General features: G+C 45.6%; 1 long non-coding RNA gene across 2 annotated transcripts in view; it reads left to right on the top strand.

The window, feature by feature from the left end:
* Positions 1 to 18,998, top strand: part of LOC146868649 (uncharacterized) — a 135,626-nt gene extending 116,628 nt beyond the window's left edge. The window contains exons 3-5 of one of the 2 annotated variants that reach the window (XR_014963180.1): positions 209 to 281; positions 4,252 to 4,543; positions 18,663 to 18,998. This is a non-coding gene — a long non-coding RNA (uncharacterized LOC146868649). The remainder of the gene's footprint in view (positions 1 to 208; positions 282 to 4,251; positions 4,544 to 18,662) is intronic. The other variant, XR_014963182.1, reaches the window with a different exon arrangement.
* Positions 18,999 to 20,434: the final 1,436 nt, after the last annotated feature.

Here is a 20,434-nt window from a genome sequence, read left to right as displayed (position 1 = left end):
GGTTTGTGAAAAGGGTTATACAGTTCACCCGAAAACCTTTCTGGTTTCAGTTTCATATGTAGGAAAGAAAATGTTTAAAATCAACACTGGCAACAGTGCAATCTAATTAATCAGATGCCTTTTCTGGTTTCCTTTTTATTTGTGACAAATAAAATGTTTTAGTCTGAGGTGCCTTTAGCTCTGAGAGCTGTTTTTTCTTATCTTGCAGTTTGCAGATTTCATGCCTGGCTGAGCTTCATTGTGTAGTAAAGCAGGAAGAGCAAGGCCTGAACAGAGGAAAGGTAAATGCAGATTTAATAAAAAAAAAAAAGCTTGCTTGCCTTTTGAAATGTTTCATTTAAAAACCCTTAATGTAAGCAGCATGCTCTGTGGGTGAACCATCTATGATTTGCTCATAAATAACAGATATTTATTTGTTTTCTAAATATTGGGGTCAGGGAGAATGTTAGCCAATTAGGAAAACTCTCACCATTTTGTTTTCCTTTTACATGTTAACACACTGCATCTGAATGGTGTTTTGATCCCTTATTCCCTAATTGCCACTTTCTTTTTAAGTACAACCTGTTGAGATACTATTTGTAATGACATGCATCATGTTATTAGCAGGCATCACATTTTTTGTTGCCTGTCTATGGTTTTGTTGAAATCTGAGTTTCACATCACAAAGATTTGGTTGACTGTTTTTTGCATTTTCATTTTTTTTCTTTATTTGTGGGATTGCAACAATAGTTTTGAGCCAGCAATATTTAAATTTGTTGTTGTTCAATGGTGTCTGAGGTATATTATATACATTCTGTATTGAAACATTGGTGGCAGCACTTAAAAATTTGCAGGCAACATATTTGAATCCTCTAATTAAAATGCTTCCAACACACATACGTTCACATTATCCTGAAAATAAAAAAAAATCAAATACTTCTCACTCAGAAGTGGTTGTCATGATAATCCCCAGTGATTAATATCACTCACTGAAACATGGCCAATGCCCCCAAGTAGTGTACTGAAGAACAAACTGTTACTTTAGGACTGTGAACACCTCTCATCATCACTGAACCCAAATGCTGCAGTGCACCACATCCTTTTATTTCTTTACTGTGAACCACGCAGTGTCATGCCAATTCAACTTGCTCATGATGTATATTATCTGTTGCTATTCTAGTACTGGGTCCAAGGACTGCAATCTTGCTCCTTCTTGATAAACTATAGAGCCCCCAGAATTATGAATAATGCTCTGAACAAACAGTATCTGGTTTTCTCCTATGGGACTAATGACTACAATTTAAGAGACAGTGCTTAATTATAGACAGGAATATACAGCAGCTCTGTCTGACAGTCTAAATATTCTCAGGCGTATAACACCCAGACACAATTAACACTACACTTCCACTCACTCAGCTCTGTTTAAATAGTTCTAACAGCAGTGAAAAACTATACTTCTGATTGTCCATAATCTTGTATAATAGTTTGATATATATGCAATAGCCCTCACTATTATCAACAAACACAATTATTCAACACGGAACTGAAATACTCTTTCTCTGACAGCACAAACTAGACAGATCTTTAAACTGTGATAGGCACACCAGAGCCATCAGGATATCCAGGTTCTGATTTGAATTTAAGATTAAAGTCCTGATTACGATGTGAGTCGGAAAGCCTCTGACCGCAGGTTGGAAGCTTTCCGTCTCACATAATAGGTTTCACATTTGACCGCCGCATTACAATGCTGATGGATGAAAGTGAAACTGGCATGTCATTCTGGCTGGATTCTGAAATGCTCAAGGAGCCTGTCAGCCAGTCGGAGGCCCCACCTTAATCCCTGAGGATGGCATTTCCGCCGTCTGGATTACGATGTCGGTTTCCAACAGGCTTTCAATGTCGGGCTTTCCGACATGGAAAGCCTATCGGAAAGTGATTTTGTGGGCCCCCATCTCTCCACATCTGCCAGTTGGGGGCCAAGAGGGTATCTATGATGCCCGCTTGTTAATCCCTGCACCATGTGCCACGCGGTGCAGTGATTGAAAGAATCTCACATTTCTCTATGGGAGCTTGTGCTACGGCCGGTTTACAGCCGCAGCACAAGCTCCCATAGAGAAATGGGAGTATGCGACCGCACCATGTGCGGTTGCATTTTAATTCTGCAGTCTGGACCGCTGACTGTAAGTCAGTAGGTCCAGAATCCGCTACGATGTCGGTCGGATGAAACTCGGACTGACATCATAATCAGGGTCACAGTGTGATATAGCTCCACCCACATATAATTGGCCTGGTGTTTCTGCACAAGTATTTTTAAGGTCCAGAAACATGGGACCTAATACTACCAGCCCGAAAGTTTCTTTGAGGTTATGCAGCATTAGTAGGCTGTCCCTGTCCCTGGCAAATGCCTAATCTCTTTTTGGGGCACTGGGGAACATGTAAGGCTCCCGATGCCGGAACACATCAATCAAACAATCATTCAGTCATTTGTAAAGCGCACTACATACCCACGAGGATCTCAAGGAGCTTGGGGGGGCCGCTACTGATCGAACAGCCAGGTCTTGAGCATCCTCCTCAAGGTCAGCAGGTCTTGGGTCTGTCGTAGGCTCAGTGGGAGGGTGTTCCATGTCTTGGCGGCGAGGTGGGAGAAGGATCTCCCGCCGGTGGTTGTTCTTCGGATGCGCGGGACGGTGGCGAGTGAGAGGTCGGCGGAGCGTTGCTGGCAGTTGGGGATGTAGAGGGAGAGCCGTCTGTTGAGGTAGGCTGGGCCAGTCTTGTGGAGTGCCTTGTGTGCGTGGATGAGGAGCTTGAAGGATATTCTCTTGCTGACGGGAAGCCAGTGCAGGTCCCTCAGGTGGGGGGTGATGTGGCCGTGGTGTGGTACGTCGAGGATCAGTCGTGTCGAGGCATTTTGGATGCGTTGTATTCGTTTGAGCTTGGTCGGGGCTCCCGCGTAGAGGGCGTTTCCGTAGTCGAGTCTGCTGCTGACGAGGGCCTGGGTGACTGTCTTTCTTGTATCTGTAGGGATCCATCTGTAGATCTTGCGGAGCATGCGGAGGGTGTTGAAGCAGGAGGAGGAGACAGCGTTGACCTGCTTGGTCATTGAGAGCATTGAGCCGAGGATGATTCCCAGGTTGCGTGCGTGGTCGGTGGGTGTCGGGGCTGCTCCCAGTGCAATCAGCCACCAGGAGTCATCCCAGGCTGAAGGGTTGGAGCCGAGGATGAGGACCTCCGTCTTGTCCGAGTTCAGCTTCAGACGGCTGGTCTTCATCCAGTCGGCGACGGCCTTCAGTCCTTCGTGGAGGTTGGCTTTGGCAGTGATCGGGTCCTTGGTGAGGGAGAGGATCAGTTGAGTGTCGTCGGCATATGAGATTATGTTGAGGTCGTGCTGTCGGGCGACGTGTGCGAGTGGGGCCATGTAAATGTTGAACAGTATCGGGCTGAGGGAGGATCCCTGGGGTACGCCGCAGATGATCTCGGAGGCTTCGGACCGGAATGGGGGGAGGCGGATGCTCTGGGTTCTGCCAGAGAGGAAGGAGGTGGTCCATTCCAGAGCCTTGTCTTGGATCCCTGCGGTGTGGCGGTGTGCGCGTAGTGTGCGGTGGCAGACGGTGTAGAAGGCAGCGGAGAGGTCTAGGAGGATGAGTGCTGTGGTCTTGCCATTGTCCAGCAGGGTCCTGATGTCGTCGGTGGCGGCGATGAGGGCGGTCTCGGTGCTGTGGTTGCTGTGGAACCCTGACTGGGAAGGGTCCAGGATTCTGTTTTCTTCGAGGTATCGGGTTAGCTGTCTGTTGACGATTTTCTCGATGACCTTGGCCGGGAAGGGGAGCAGAGAGATGGGCCACTCTTCACATTCTCCTCCGTATTGACCCCACCTATATTTACTTCCACTCTCATTTACCATCTGCCAAAAGCATATTCTAAAAGTGAGGGCTAAACCACACAATGGGGAATTTCAAACAGAGTTTCACACAAAAACCTGGGTTAAACCATTTATTCCTCTTTGCATAAGGATTAATTTGTAATAGCCGGATATACGTGCAGTGATAAGTTTGAAAACATTATTCCCAGACACACTTTACCCCCTCACATATAGTCACTTACTTTGCAATCAGGGCTACAGTTGGGAAAGCGCTACCCAACCATCAGCACTGTCTTCAAAACACCAACATACACCCCATAACCACTCCGATAAACCATAATAAATGTTGCACACTATCATGCACTCAATACTGCATCATTGATTGCGCCTTTTTGCACCATTTGAAACTACAGCCCTGTGGATCACACTTGTTTCAAAAGAACTAAAGAGTGGACTCCCTGCAAGCTACAGGCTACCAGAGCTCACCTGGACAATCCCCCCAAATAATTCCCAGCCTGGAGTACCAGTGGATTTGTAAGGGTTTTGTTCAAGTGGATTGCGGAATTGAAGTTTCACACTTTCAAGGACCCTCTTGGAGAATCCAGAACCTTGGATTGTGGATTGGATACTTTGGGACCCGCAAGCGGAACTTCTGGAAGGAGTTCTAACTGGACCCAGCCTGTTGGAGAAGGCTGTACAATAGAGGTGAGAAATTCTCCAGAACAATTTCTAATTGTCAGAGAAAACAAAATGATTAAAAGGGGCACTGTTGGTTTCTAAGCACTAGAAAGTGACTAATCTTTACAAATTCATATCTCTGGTTCCCTGTAGTGGATTTTGTTTAGTTTTGGTGTCATTTAAAAGATAAAAATATTACCTATGTTTATACATTGGAGTTGGATTTTGTGTTGCTTATTTATTTAATGTATTTATTGTATTTATATAGAGCCTGAATCGACCCCGAAGGGGTATCTCTGCGCTTCGGATGGGCAACAGGAAAGCTAAGCTGATAGAACATAATCAGAGACAGAAATGAATGGTCTTAAGATGTTTTCTGAATTGTAGGTGGTCGGGGCATTGTCTTAAATGCATGGGGAGCTTATTCCAGTAAAGAGGGCCCAGGTGGGAGAGTGCCTTACCACCCAGCCTGGCTTTCCTAACTCGGGGGACCACAAGAAGAGATTTTGATCCAGAACAAAGGGACCTAGAGGGCAGGTATGGCGTAAATTTATCAGAAAGATAGGCAGGGCAGAGATTGAATATAGCTTTATGAATAATGCAGCAACTTTAAACTTAACCCGTTTGCGTTTTGGGAGCCAATGACGCTGACGAAGAAGAGGGTGGGAAGCAGTCCTGGGAGGGATATTGAGGACCAGTCGCGCCGCAGTGTCCTGGACCACCTGCAGTCTACAGAGTGAGGACTCATTGGCTGAAACCAAGTAGCCATTGCAGTAGTCCATACGGCTTAGTATAAGTGCCTGAGTTAGGGTCTTCCGAGTTGAGTCAGGAAGCAAAGGAAAGACTCGGCGTAGTAGGCCCAGCGTATGAAAGCAGGAGCCAGCTGTCTGAGCAGTGTGCTCCTTCAGAGTGAGAGCCTGGTCCATGCGAATGCCTAGGTTCTTAACAAGGGACTTAGGGGCAGGGGGAGCGCCAAGGTCTGCTGGCCACCATTCGGGGATCCACAATAGAGGGGCATCTCCAAAGAGCAAGATCTCGGTCTTCCCAACATTAAATTGGAGGAAATTGCTTCTCATCCAATTTGAGATAGCCCTCATACCAGTAGAGACGGCCGACTGTACAGATGGAGTAAATTTAGCAAATTGTGTCTTAATTATTTAATGAATTGGTGTTTTTAAATGCTTTACATACCTGTCTTTGAAGTTAAGCCTGCCTGCTCGCAGCCACGTTACCAAGGGTTGAGCATAGGAATAATGTTCTAAGACCTATTCTGAGCCATATACTGTGTTAGTGGCCTTATTGTCAGTGGCAGACCTACATTTGCCCCTACCAATAATCTACTTTACAACACATATAAAACATTAATATGTTGCATCAATCCCCTTACACCCTAAGAATGTTCATCTTCCTCTGTTCCTTTCTATGCATAGAGTTTTAAATCTATATTGTTAATTGCGCCATGGTTATGGGAACATCTCTTACCATTTCTACTTATCTGGGGCAATGACTGCCATGTCTGCTGTGAAGGGAGCAGCCATTATGTAGGCGTCTTTCATAGCAGCGCGGTCCCCACCAGGCAGGCAATATTAACAGTCAGGTAGATGGGGAAGTCTAAATATAGCTGAAGGTATACTGCCATGGTGGCAGATGTACTACCCTCCAACAACCTTGATGAATGGTAGGATACCGTTTACCTGTGTGAGGATGAGGCACTCAAAAACTTCATAAAATGGTTTTTAAAACTGGCAGCTTCATGAATTGAAAAACAGGTAAGGATTCTTTTTATGAAAGAGGTAAGAAAAGCAGAACCTCCACAACAGCAGGAGACATTCCTGTGGCCTCAGCCTGCAGTCTTCAGTAAAATATTCCTATGGCACAAAATGTATGCCCTAAGTCTTCATGTTGCTAAAACAAAGCTCCAGTTTACCTGCAACTGGAAATGTGACTCTTGAGAGACAGGCCTTTTGATGAAGGGAATCACCCTCAGTCATTGACTCCCATCCCTCACCTATCACCGATTCTCAAAAAGCTGACGCTTGAACCACGACAGGTGACGCCACACGTCCTCGACCACCCCCAAGGGAAAATCAGCAAACTCCGACACTGTGAGACACTCTCTCACTAGCAAGCTCTCCCCTCCCCTGGATAGCCCAGTGTGGGACTCCAAAAACCTGAACTACAACATCACCTCCTCTTCGATCATGACTCAGAGACTGACGATACTGGAAAACAAATTGGAGATCGCAATACTGGGCATCAACAATATCCTATCGTACCTCTCTTCACGTCTGGAGCCTTCTCTACGCCCTCACCTCATTCCCACTATTACCAACACTAAACTCACAGGACCCCCCAAGGCTCAAGGGCACAGCTGGCCCACTATCCCCTCCCTGAACAAACATCTAAGACCCAAAAGAACAACTGCAGCAATGTCTATGAGTGAGGCGATTAATCTTGCCAACTCCTACGATGCTTCTTCAACGGTCAATCCCTTCTCCAGAATCAAGATCTTCATGGGACATGGAAGAGAACGCCCCCCACCTAGAACACTAAGGCCTCCAACCGTCCTCACTAATGTCCCCATGATTCCCACAATGAAGTTACTCAACATCAAGGAGACAACCAAATGCATGCTCATCAATTGTAGGTCAGCCAACAAACATGCCACCGAACTGGCAGAAACCATCCTCACCAACGACATAGACATCTCGTTCATTACTGAAACTTGGTTAAATGAGCCCTCCTCCACAATCATGGACATACTCATCCTCCCGGGGTTCTCAATCATCAAAAAAGATAGAACGAAACACTGAGGTGGAGGCATTGCAATCATCCAAAAGAACAACATTTCTGTAACAGAATCAGATTCCTTCAAATATAACTCATTTGAACACCTAAACGCCACCATTAAGACGAGCGACTACAAAACACTAGACTGCCATCTCCTATATCATCGTCCAGGTAACGCCCCTAAATTCGGTGAACACCTTTCAGACCTAATAACCCACTGCTCTCTCCAAGACTCCAACAACATAATACTAGGTGACCTCAACCTACATTGGAACGATGAAAACAACTCTCTGACACAATCCCTGAATGAACTTCTTCTCAACAACAATCTCACCCAACACGGCACCGAAAGAACCCATAACAGAGGTGCAACTCTCGATGCCATCATTGCCCACGAGGACGCAATCACGATAGACCATATCCTTCCTGTCGACTTGTCAGATCACCATATCATCCTATTCCACATCAATCAGACTTGCCACCGCCTACCCCGTACACAGGAATTCTTCCACTGGGTGAGAAATCTTAGACAAATCAACCACACCGACCTGGAAGAAAGGATTAGCTCACTCCTTCCCACCACCGCATGCAAACCCTCGACAACCAAACTCACCGAGCAATACAATGCAACAATGACCTCCATTCTCGACCAGATTGCCCCCCTGAAACTAAAAAAAACCAGGACCATTCCTTCAAGATCCTGGTACAACACAGATCTAAACTTGGAAAGAAGACAACTAAGAGCAGCAGAAAGACTCTGGAGAAACAACCCATCAATAATCCACCTAGACTTACTCAAATCCGAACGCAGAGAATATAAAAACCGCATCAAGAATAAGAAAACCTCTTTCTTCTGTGATGCACTAAACAATGCCAAAAATCAACCCAAAGAACTCTTTAATAACATCAGACAACAAACCTCCAAGCCCCCCTCAACCGCTTTGACATCCTCCACAGAACTATGCAACAACTTTGCCACCTTCTTCAATGAGAAGATCAACAAGATTAAGCTCTCCTTGGACAACAACCTCCAAGCTCCCAACGTTAGCCCTACCCCCTGTGAAGAAGACCCCAACTCACCCAATCACCCCCCAATAACTGTAAATCCTTCGCCCCCATCTTAGAAACAGATCTCTAAATTGATTACCAGCTCCAAACCCTTGTCTCACTTCGCAGACCCTATCCCTGCGCAACCAGCTAAGAAACTCAACATCACCCTAGCCCCGCTTTGGACCAAGATTATAAATAGTTCCCTAAGAACAGGGGTCATGCCAGACTGTCTAAAAATGGGTCAAGTCACACCACTTCTAAAAAAAACAGGCTGTGACTCCAACGATCTCAACAACTTCAGGCCTGTATCTAAACTCCCCTTTCTAGCAAAAATCTTGGAAAGATGTGTCCTTCTGCAATTAACACAACACATCGAAAGCAACAACTTCCTAGATACTCACCAATCAGGCTTCAGAAAAGGCTGCAGCACTGAGACAGCGATTCTTTAATGTCATAGATGACATTCACAATTCACTTGACAATGATCAATGCTGCCTACTCATCCTCCTGGACCTATCTGCAGCATTCGACACAGTTGACCACAAACTGCTCATTAATGCACTGTGGGAAAGGGTCGGAGCAGACGAGGTTGTACTACAGTGGTTCTCCTCCTTCCTGCAGAACTGCACCCAAAGAATACAATTAAAAACAGCACATCAGACCTACTCCCTGTAAACAGAGGGGTTCCGCAAGGATCAGTTCTCTCCCCGGCACTATTCAATATCTACATGGAACCCCTCACCAAGATACTCAATAAAGCCAACATCCCCTTCCACCTATATGAAGACGATACCCAGATCTACCTTCATACTTCCTCTATTGATGACATAAAAAGACTAAACCTCACCTTGAAAGAAATCCAACACTGGCTATCCCTCAACCACCATAAACTAAACCAGGACAAGACGGAAATACTCATCATTTCCAACAATGCACAGACCCCTCAAGTCACAGAATGGCTAAAAACCATTGATGCTCTAAACTGCATCCTCATCCCAGCAGACTCTGTAAAGTCATTGGGAATCACTCTGGACCCTAACTTAGACATGGTCTAAGCCAAGAGCACTTTCATCAACCTAAAATTGCTCAACAAAATAAAGCCATTCATCCCTCCCAATGACCTCAAACAAGCCACCCAATCCCTGGTTTTGTCCAGATTGGACTACGGGAACGCAACCCTCACAGGCACAGCAAAATCCCACTTAGCCCCCCTCAGAACAACCCGAAATGCAGCAGTTCGGATGGTCACCGGAGTAATAAAATATAAACACATCACTCCTGCTCTCAGAAAACTAAAATGGTTACCAACCGAAATGCGTGCCAGTTTCAGAACAGCCTGCCTCAGTCACAAAGCACTGCATACCGGTAAACACGCATACCTGGCCGCCAAACTCAACAAAGCCGGTCAGTCAAGAAACCTAAGGAGTACTAACACTCTACTTCTCATCCCGCCAAAAACTCGCAAACATAAAACCGCATTACTCGCCTTCTCTGGAAATGCGCCCAAAACTTGGAACTCATCCCAGTTCATATTAGGACTAACCCCTCCTTTCCAAAATCCAAAAGCCAGCTTAAAGACCTTTTTCTCAACTGAATAGATAGCTGACGCTCTACAGAGAATCCTGCACACTGCAGTATACAAAGACTCTGAAGAAGATGGATACCTCTTTTTACCTTTCGTTTCTCTCCTGTGCTCCCCTTCACCGCTCTGGATTTGTCACGAATCATGGATTCTATTGACTACTCGCTGTGGTGGAACTGAACAAGATATCTTTATGTTTAAATATCTTTCAATATCTTTATGTTCTGTTTGCGAGTCTTTATGTCTGAATTTTACTCGACATGAATCACTATGTTTCTACTACGGTCACTTCTTATGTTTGTTTTTGCTTCTTTCATTCATGTTGTAAAGCACTCTGATACCCTCGGGTCTGGCTAGCGCTATATAAAACTCCTAAATAAAATAAATAATAATACCAATTGAGCTTCTTTGGAGCAGAATTTCTTTTATCCTCATAAGAATTCATTGTATTTTCAGTACTTAATTGTGAGTCTAAATTAGAGATGACAAAGCAATATGGGAGACTACTGTTAGGTCAGGAAGACTTTCCATGGATGTCAATAAAGGTGACCAGTGACAACAGCTTCTATCCCTAACTTGTACCTTGCAAACCCTGGCACTTATCTTGTATCCCCAGAGATGTTTGTGCCAGGATCAAGAATAAAACGGGGTGATAATGAGCCCTGCTTTACTTTCTTCTGCCCCACTCAAAACTGGAACATTTAAATGTATTAGACTGTGCTACATACTTCTAAAAGTATTTATTTTGCAAAATAGAAGTCCTGAAACGCAATACACAAACTGATAAATTAAAATTATGTTATCATGCAAAGGTGTAACAGACATCTCCAAAGCTGCTCCGAGGTGCTGGTTATCACTGTTTAGTGTTGCCCTTTTGATACACAAGCAAAGGACACTTTCAAAAGCAGGAGGCATGGAGGGTTGGATATATCACCATGCTTCGAATAGCCCTACAAGGAAGGTATCGTCATTCTGAGGTGTAGCCGATACCCTACCCACATGGACAGCGCTTTTTCACTTTCTCTGCTGCCTAGAGATCAAAGAAATTCCTGCAAGACAAATCTATCAGGGCCTCATTGCAAGGCCCACAATACTTCCTTATGAGGCCAGTAACAGCATTTACCAGCCTAATTGGGGTTACAAGAGCCATGGTAACTCCACAGAGCCGGTGCATTAGGCCCAGACATTTCGGCCACTGGTAATAGCTGAAATGCCTGGGTGAAACTTCATAGAGAAACAGTGAATTACCAGGGGAATAGGGTGCGTACTCATTGATTTCCTGCATAATTCCTAATTTCTGAAGGTACCATCAGTCTACACCGCGTAATGCCCAGTAATTACACCTAATCCACGGAGTTAACCATGCCTCTGAGGTGCAGGGAGCCATTGTCATAATGCTCTGAGTCTATGATGTGCCTTTGATGTGCGTGGGGGTGCATTGAGTGCAACAAAGCTGAGATGAAAGCTAGGAAAGGTGGAGGCGAGGAGAGTTACTGCCTAACAGAGGAAGATGGAATCTTGAAGATTGATGACGGAGAATGTTTGCGGCAGTGGGGGAGATATAGCAGATGATTAGAGAGAGGGCGAACCAAGAAATACATTTGGGGGCATATTATCAAGAAACGGCGTTACAATTATCACCCTGGAGAATTCCAATACAAGCCCATGTTCTGGTGTCTACATGGGCTTCTATTGGAATTTTCTGCGGCATATTATCAAGCCCATTATCGCCGCTTTAGCTGCAGTTTTCTGCCGCTAAAGCGGCGATAATTGTAACGCCGTGCTTGATAATATGCCCCTTAGTTGTCAAAGATAATGGTTAAGATTGTAAGGGTGCAAACAGAGAGAACTCAAGACCTGCTGGTCTAACAGAAATGAGGATGGTGGTGATAATGAGAGAGGTGGAGTTGAGGGGGTAACTGGGAAAGATTTACGTGAACGTAATGGCAGCTGCTCCCTTTAGACAGTGGTGGGGCACATACATTACTTTCAAACTTGCTTGCTGAACAAAAGCATTGAGGCAATCCAAGCACTGCAAAAGCCCGAACTGTGCATGTCAGGCTGGCCACAGTGAAATCCGACATGTCCAGCTCAGTTAACACAGTCAGAACTGTTTCTGTCACTTTTGGAGCGAGAGCTCAGTCATTGCACTACCACCTAAGAATGTGAGAGTGGAAAGCGTGAGAGGGGACATGTGTACTGTGTGTGTGTGTGTGTGTGTGTAGTGGGCTGCCGTGGTGAACTCAGGGGTTCAACATCCCCATGCTCCAATACATGAACTGCCCCAGGGTGAACGTGAGTTAGGGAAAGAGAAATGTGAGCAAATTAGAGCAAATTTGGAAGTAAGAGACAAATTCTCGACCCAAATGAAAGCGAAGGGCAAGCAGAGAAAGGAAATGAAGAGAGAGAACTCGTCTGATAGAGAAGAGAGAATGAGAGGGAGCTTTGATGGTTAATGTGGGAACAATAGTGATGAGAAGTTAATGAACTGTGAGACAGAGAGAGAGTTGGTCATATCAAAGTTGTGGTTAAGAGGTGAACTGGAAGAGGAGAACGCATCAGAGGGTGATGAAGAAAACTGTTAAAGTGATGAGTATGACATGAGAAGTTGGAGGATAGAGGAATATGGGGAAGAAAGGCGATAAAGAGATAGCAGCTATGTAGGTGGAAGGGATTGTGAGGTAGAGCTGTGAGATATAGAGATGGTTAATGGAAGAGACATGGGATGATATGATAAAATATATCTCTATTTTACTCGTTTCTACTAATTGTAGAGCTTATACCTTTAGTGATGTACTTCCTGTGACATCACCAGTGTCAAAGGTCACATAGCATCACTGCTGAGAAGACATCAAAGGCCATATGATGTCACTTCCTGTGATGTCACTGGGGTCAAAGGGCAGTTGATGTCACTTCTGCTACCCCTGGCATACTGGTGAATCGATGTACATGTCAGTTATACAGAAATATTGCAAAGGGGGCAGCTTTATAACAGAGTGTTTTCATTAAGGGGCCGATTCCGATAGCCAGTCGGACAGCTGTCCGTAGCCGTACCGTGCGACCGACACGTACCTGGAGCCGGTCCGTCCTGTAGAGTAAGTACGATGCGCATAACTGCCAAAAACCCGACCGACACGTAGGCTGTGATTCAAGCTCCATTCTCCGTCTGAGCCGTAAGTCCTAACGCTGAACCGAGTCGCCCGGAAGCAGTATCCATAGCAGTTTCCGGCATGACAAGTACGATGCGTACTTCCTACGCGCCGGACGGGTCGCCACGTACGGGACGTCACAGTATCCGAAAAACAAGCATATCAGCTACGATTCAAGCCACAACTCAATATACGGCTACGAGACGGAGCAACAAGCAGCGTGTATGACACGAACACATCATGAATCCCATCGCGCAGATCATACCAGTACTCTACATCTATGACTGGCTCAGGAACCGACGGCGCAGGCGGTAAGTCAAACACCCACCACACAAACAAACGACACGTACCCGCAAAATAGCACACACACACACACAGGGGATCCACATCCTGGACACTAACAACAGCCCACCATAGGGGTTGCATGGCCAGCACCACTAACACTCCCAGCCATAGGGCTGATGTTGCCCATCACCCCTGCCACCCCCACTCACAGGGGGTATGCTGCCCATCACCCCTTCCACCCCCACCCATAGGGCTCATGTTGTCCATCACCACTGCCACCCCCACTCACAAGGGACCTGTTGCCAATCACCACTGCCACCCCCAGCCATAGGGCTTATGTTGCCCATCACCCCTGCCACCCCCACTCACAGGGGACCTGTTGCCCATCACTACTGCCACCCCACCCCTAGGGACTATGTTGCCCAGCACTCCTGCCACCCCCACCCATAGGGGACCTGCTACCTAGCACTCCTGCCACCCCCACCCATAGGGGACCTGTTGCCCATCACCCCTGCCACCCCCACTCATAGTGACTATGTTGCCCAGCACTACTGCCACCCCCACTCATAGGGCTTAAGTTGCCCATCACTACTGCCACCCCCACTCACAGGGGACCTGTTGCCCATCACCCCTGCCACCCCCAGCCATAGGGCTGATGTTGCCCATCACCCCTGCCACCCCCACTCATAGGGCTTATGTTGCCCATCACCCCTGCCACCCCCAGCCATAGGGCTGATGTTGCCCATCACCCCTGCCACCCCCACTCACAGGGGACCTGTTGCCCATCACCCCTGCCACCCCCACTGATAGGGCTTATGTTGCCCATCACCCCTGCCACCCCCACTCACAGGGGACCTGTTGCCCATCACTACTGCCACCCCCCACCCCTAGGGACTATGGTGCCCAGCAGACCTGCCACCCCCACCCATAGGGGACCTGCTACCCAGCACTCCTGCCACCCCCACCCATAGGGGACCTGCTACCCAGCACTCCTGCCACCCCCACCCATAGGGGACCTGTTGCCCATCACCCCTGCCACCCCCACTCATAGTGACTATGTTGCCCAGCACTACTGCCACCCCCACTCATAGGGCTTATGTTGCCCATCACTACTGCCACCCCCACTCACAGGGGACCTGTTGCCCATCACCCCTGCCAGTCCCAGCCATAGGGCTGATGTTGCCATCACCCCTGCCACCCCCAGCCATAGGGCTGATGTTGCCCATCACCCCTGCCACCCTGACTGACAGGTTACCTGTTGCCCATCACCCATGCCACCCCCACTCATAGGGCTTATGAAGCCCATCACCCCTGCCACCCCCACTCACAGGGGACCTGTTGCCCAGCACTACTGCCACCCCCACTCATAGGGCTTCTGTTGCCCATCACTCCTGCCACCCCCACTCATAGGGCTGATGTTGCCATCACCCCTGCCACCCCCACTCACAAGGGACCTGTTGCCCAGCACTACTGCCACCCCCAGCCATAGGGCTTATGTTGCCCATCACTCCTGCCACCCCCACTCATAGGGACTATTTTGCCCATCACTCCTGCCACCCCCACTCACAGGGGACCTATTGCCCATCACCCCTGCCACCCCCAGCAATAGGATGGGTGATGCGCACCACATCCAGCATACTCCAACATCAGGTATGTCCGCAAAATACATCCCCCCTAACATAATGTCAACAGTGTGTAGTCTGTGACAAATGCCCACAACAGTGATTATGGCTACGAACATACAATGTAACTAACAGCACATGTGTGACCAACACATGAGTGTGACATACACAAGGCAAGCATCACCATAGCACTGTGGCAATGTAAAAAGAACACCCCCTCACTGTGTAGAACAGAAGTTATGTGTGGGCTTAAAAAATGCAGCAGTTGTTGAGCATTGTGGTGATGGAGACTAAACGCCCCCCTCATCACAGTGACCAAAAGGTAAGTGTCATCATGGTCAAAGCTGCAAATAACAAACAGCATGTATGATCCCTGCTCCCAACACATTAAACACTTCTGTGGCAAACTAGTGGTTGTGTCCCATACACACAGAGATGTGGTGAGGCTAACAGTGCTGTGAAAACATAACACACTCTCGGCCATATGCAGACAAGCACCACACATGGGGGCTGACAATGCATACAGTGTACAATGACACAAGAGCAGAAGTGACCATCACCAAGCATGCACACATCTCGAAAATAGACACACCAATCAAAACAACATGTGTAGACTGTAGGTGTCAGCTCACAAACTCACATTCCATGCCAGCAATGGCACCTCACAACCAGGTTGAATGTGCACAATGATGTGACATAACTCACAGGAACAGCATGCAAAATCACAGAAAGAGCATCCAGACAAAGGCCCACAACAGCAATACCAATGCACTGGTGCAGATGCACAAACACAAACAGGCAAACTCACACTGCACATCTGACACAGCATGTGTGTGTGTGTGTCACAGTATCCCCAGGCAACTACACAACACATGCGGGGGGCTGAACCACAGTGACACAGATGTGGACACAGTGCCATACAAAAGTAAACCATCATTGGGACACCCTCAGTGGGCAATCAGGCATTGGGAGATGAGAGGGAGCACAACAGAAACATGTGACACAAGCTGGAATGAACACCAACTAACACAGCAAGAGACTGACACACAACAGCACTTTTGGGCATAGTGTTCGTATCATCCAATTCATTAAGAATCTGTCACAACTTACCCGATCAAATTAGTTTTTTACTGCGGCCCGTTATCTCAACTTGTTTAAAGACGCTTCATCGACGTGATTTAAGGTATATATCAGAATCGTCCGAACCTAGGAGCATATAATTAATTTAGATAAATCTGCTCGGTTACCGAATGTGCCAAAGCATTACGCTACGTTAAAGACCGCAGAGCTAATTCATCGGTGTTATCTTACAGCACTCACCTCGCAATCTAAGTCCTTTCTCCCTGTTACCAGCAGATCACCAAGGTAGAAAGGAGACTAGGCGTGAAACCACTCTATTTATACTCGGAACTCCTCGGTCATTGGTCAGTTCCCGAGAGCATTACTCTTCTGCTTAAAGCAGCACTCAATCTTCCATTAAGGCGATGATAAATGCATCAAAGGAATACCTGACACTAATAGCGGTATTCCTGATCATGGGGGGTAACAATCAGCTTTTAATAAACCTATACAGTCATTTTATTAATGAAATATTCATTATAAAGACTCCAACCCTATGAATGTAAAAACAGACAGTTCTTAATTGTTCATCCCACCGATTATTTTCTCTAGTACCGGAGAATTGTTCACTATCAGGTGTGACATTAGTTGTTATATCGTATGGCTTGACTCCATGGTATCTCACTGTTTAATCCTTTCTTATAAGTGTCCAGAGAGAATATCCAAAAAACTTCTCTCCTTTTTCGAATCTCAGTTCCTTGTGTCCCACTAGTATTGATTTTCTCGAGAATTAGCCATCGTATATCTTTCGCGGTATGGCTGTGTTCAATGAAATGTTGGACTAATGGCGCTTGTACCTTCTTGTTTTTGATCGCTGACCTATGCTCCGTCAAACGGGTTGCCATAGACCTTGATGTCTCCCCTACGTAGGTTCTATTGCAGGGACATAAAATGGCATATATGATGTTAGTAGATTTACAATTAGTCAAGCATTGTAGGTCTATTTTGACTCCATTTATGGAGTATTGTCTAACTTCTAGTGCAGAATCACAAGCTAGACAAGACATACACTTGTAATTGCCTTTCAAAGCAGGTAGGCCTCCAATTGTGGTCTGAATGAATGTGGGTGTATTCTTTGGCATCCGTGATCTTGTCACTAGATCTTTGAGGTTCTTATTCTTGCGATACGCAAACATGGGCTTAGGTAGATGGTCTGATTCTGCTCTTGTCGCATTCAAAATATGCCAGTTAGCATTAATAATCTGGCATATATTACCATTCATTGTGCTATGCCGCGTTACCATCACAAGTCGGTCATGTTGTTTAGGTGTTTTTTTACTTAGTAAACTTTGGCGATCGTAGTATCGAGCTCTCTTATAAGTCTCGTACCAATCTTTTGGGGTATCCTCTAGCTACAAATTTCGCTCTCATTACTTCTGACTGTTGATCATAATCACAAATATTGGTACAGTTCCTCCGAAGACGGAGGAACTGACCGAACGGAATAGTTGTTTTCTGCATCCTTGGGTGGTAGCTAGAGAAATGTAACAATGTGTTACGAGCTGTGGGTTTAGTAAATAAATCCACAGATAACATACGTCCTTCAAACAAGTTGAGATAACGGGCCGCAGTAAAAAACTAATTTGATCGGGTAAGTTGTGACAGATTCTTAATGAATTGGATGATACGAACACTATGCCCAAACGTGCTGCATTAGAACCAACCGCTTTATGTGTTCCCATTTAGAACCCGCGATAATACGCTGAAGGAACGTATGTGATTTCCTCAAAACGCGCTCCTCCCCAGATATCAGAGAAGCTCGATAGGACGTATACAGAATCTCCGCTGCCCTAGTAAGTGCTTTTTGGCGCCCTGATAGCTATAATTCGCTTTAAACTTTAGTATCATGACTAAAAGTATAATACACCATTCTGTTTTATCTGGTGTTATTTTAGTACATCAATGGTCGATGACTCGGTGACTGCTTAAGTGACTAGTGGATACATATTACGCCAACAAACAACACCGCCATTAGAAAACATAGAACTGGTACAGCATCCATTTAACAGAGGGAACCTTGAAAGCAGATACTCTTTGAATGGATAAGGTAACATTAGCAGTGTAATATGATACCTGCGAATGCAGTAAGAAGTCAGTTTTATTTTATTTTAATTCATTTTTTTCATATCAATAAAGTCTCTTACTATACGAAGTCTCTTAGCCCCCAAAATCACGATGGGGTGGCCACACGATTGTAGAAAGGCATTGGAAGACTTCCCAAACCCGAAGCTAAATATATGAGATGGATATTCACATTAAACGGGGAATGAGGCATTATAGGTGCAACAATGATGAGAAGTATCAAATGCAGAAGTCGTTAATATGGATAAAAATCGTATTCTTGACTCTGAAACATATAGATTCTAATTAGAGATGATTACTGTTTTATAATCAACTTACAGTTAGCGTTATAGAAATAAAGTGTATATAAATGTATATATGTATATATGTATAGGGTCAATGTGGGGCCTTTTTAATGTAATGTGCACTTGATTCGGTGGGTATGTACAATTTGTCATAGACTATTCTTTTTCTTCATTATGTTTTAGGATTTTTTGAATACCATGGCCGCCTGAGGAAGGCTGAACGCCGAAACGCGCGTAGACTGAAATAAGCCATGTTTATTATGTAGTATCTTTGTTTGATAAACTTTGTATTATGACTGAATACGTAAATGTATAGTGTCTGGCAAACCATATATCAATTAAGAAAGGTTTAGATAAACTATGTTAGGACGCTATAATAATTTGATTATATAAGTATTGCTTTGAATGAATAAGGGAAAAGAAAAGCAAAGGAAAAATCAGGGGAAAGAAAAAAAGTGTGAAAAAAAACGATATAACTTTATAAATATCACGACAAAAAACATTAAAGAATGAATTTTCAATCAATCCCCTTTTTGTGATAGTCATGCTTAATCTTGGATATTGAACAATTTGTACATTACCATACCTTTTTAACTATTGTTTCCTATATATTTTTCACAAATATTTACTTTAAAACCCTGAGATAGGAAACTATATTAGGGGTACCCTTGTTGTGTTGCAAAACACAACAGCACTACCCCCAGGGACCAAGCATTGGGGTGACACAAGCATGCATGACACCTCCACTGTGAAGACAAAGGTAGATGTCATACAAACTGGGAAACCCAGACATGTGTCCTGTACCACAAACGTACATCACACATACACAAACACAAATCACTCAGCATGGCCCCTCATCCATGGACAAACGGGAGCTAGGGGACCATCCATGCAAACATTCACATCAGTCCACCCTCAACACCACACACCCTGAACTGCAACAATGTGTATCTGTAAAGCCCACATGGACAGGTGACATTGCACATGCACCCATGACAAACACAGGAATGTTGGGAGGAACTAAGGTGCACAGACACATCACACAAGGACAGTTTACAACCCTGGGGAATGACAGACATACTGCAAAGTATGCGGTTCATGGCCATGACCTTAAAGCTCACGTAACCTCCAGAATCCCTGCCACAGTCCCAGGACAATGCAGAAGCCAAGGAGAACCACAAGGCACACATGCTGACACCTGCCAGCATCGCAGCCATGAACCCGACAAGTGGGAGCAGTCACACACACATACAAATGTCTCAATCACTGAAAACTACCACCTAGGGACAACTACATGATTTAGCAAATAAATAGGTGCCGTAAGGAACCCTGACTGTGTCCCATCTGTGTGTGACAACATCATCACCACTCAGAACTGACAAATCCCAATGATGATACACCAATTAACAGTAGTGTGTCATGCACCCACACATCTGGTAGCCCATAGGAAAAGTAGTGGGATGAAACCAGTACCTCTCAGCAAGCATCAACAACAGGAACATATTAAGGGAACACTGTCTGTGTATGAACAGGGATGTGGACACACACACATGCTCATAGAACACACACCATGGGCCCAGGCCATGTCACTGGGCAACACACTCACTTGAGGGGACCCAACTCCTGTGGAAGCCCAGCTGTGCCAAGCATATTCACCACAAGTCTCACTCATGTCTGCAGAACACAGTCAGCCATCAGATACCACACAATGAAGGCTCTGGTCACAACAGCCTGGGTACATGAGTCTCCCCTAAGTCATCTGCACATACCCACAACATATGTCTAGCAAGTTGCACAGAGGACCCAGTTGCTCCTATTACAATGCTACCCACACCTGTAGGTCCAGTGTTGATGAGCACAAAGTATGTGGAAGTGACAAATTGGACAATGGGAAGCACATCATATGTGCATGGGTGCAAGCCGGAGATGTGACCATGCAAATGAAATGCTCACAG

Source organism: Triturus cristatus, chromosome 1_2 (genome assembly GCF_964204655.1).
Source record: "Triturus cristatus chromosome 1_2, aTriCri1.1, whole genome shotgun sequence".
In the NCBI taxonomy this organism is placed as follows: domain Eukaryota; kingdom Metazoa; phylum Chordata; class Amphibia; order Caudata; family Salamandridae; genus Triturus; species Triturus cristatus.
This window is presented reverse-complemented; position numbering and strand designations above follow the sequence as displayed.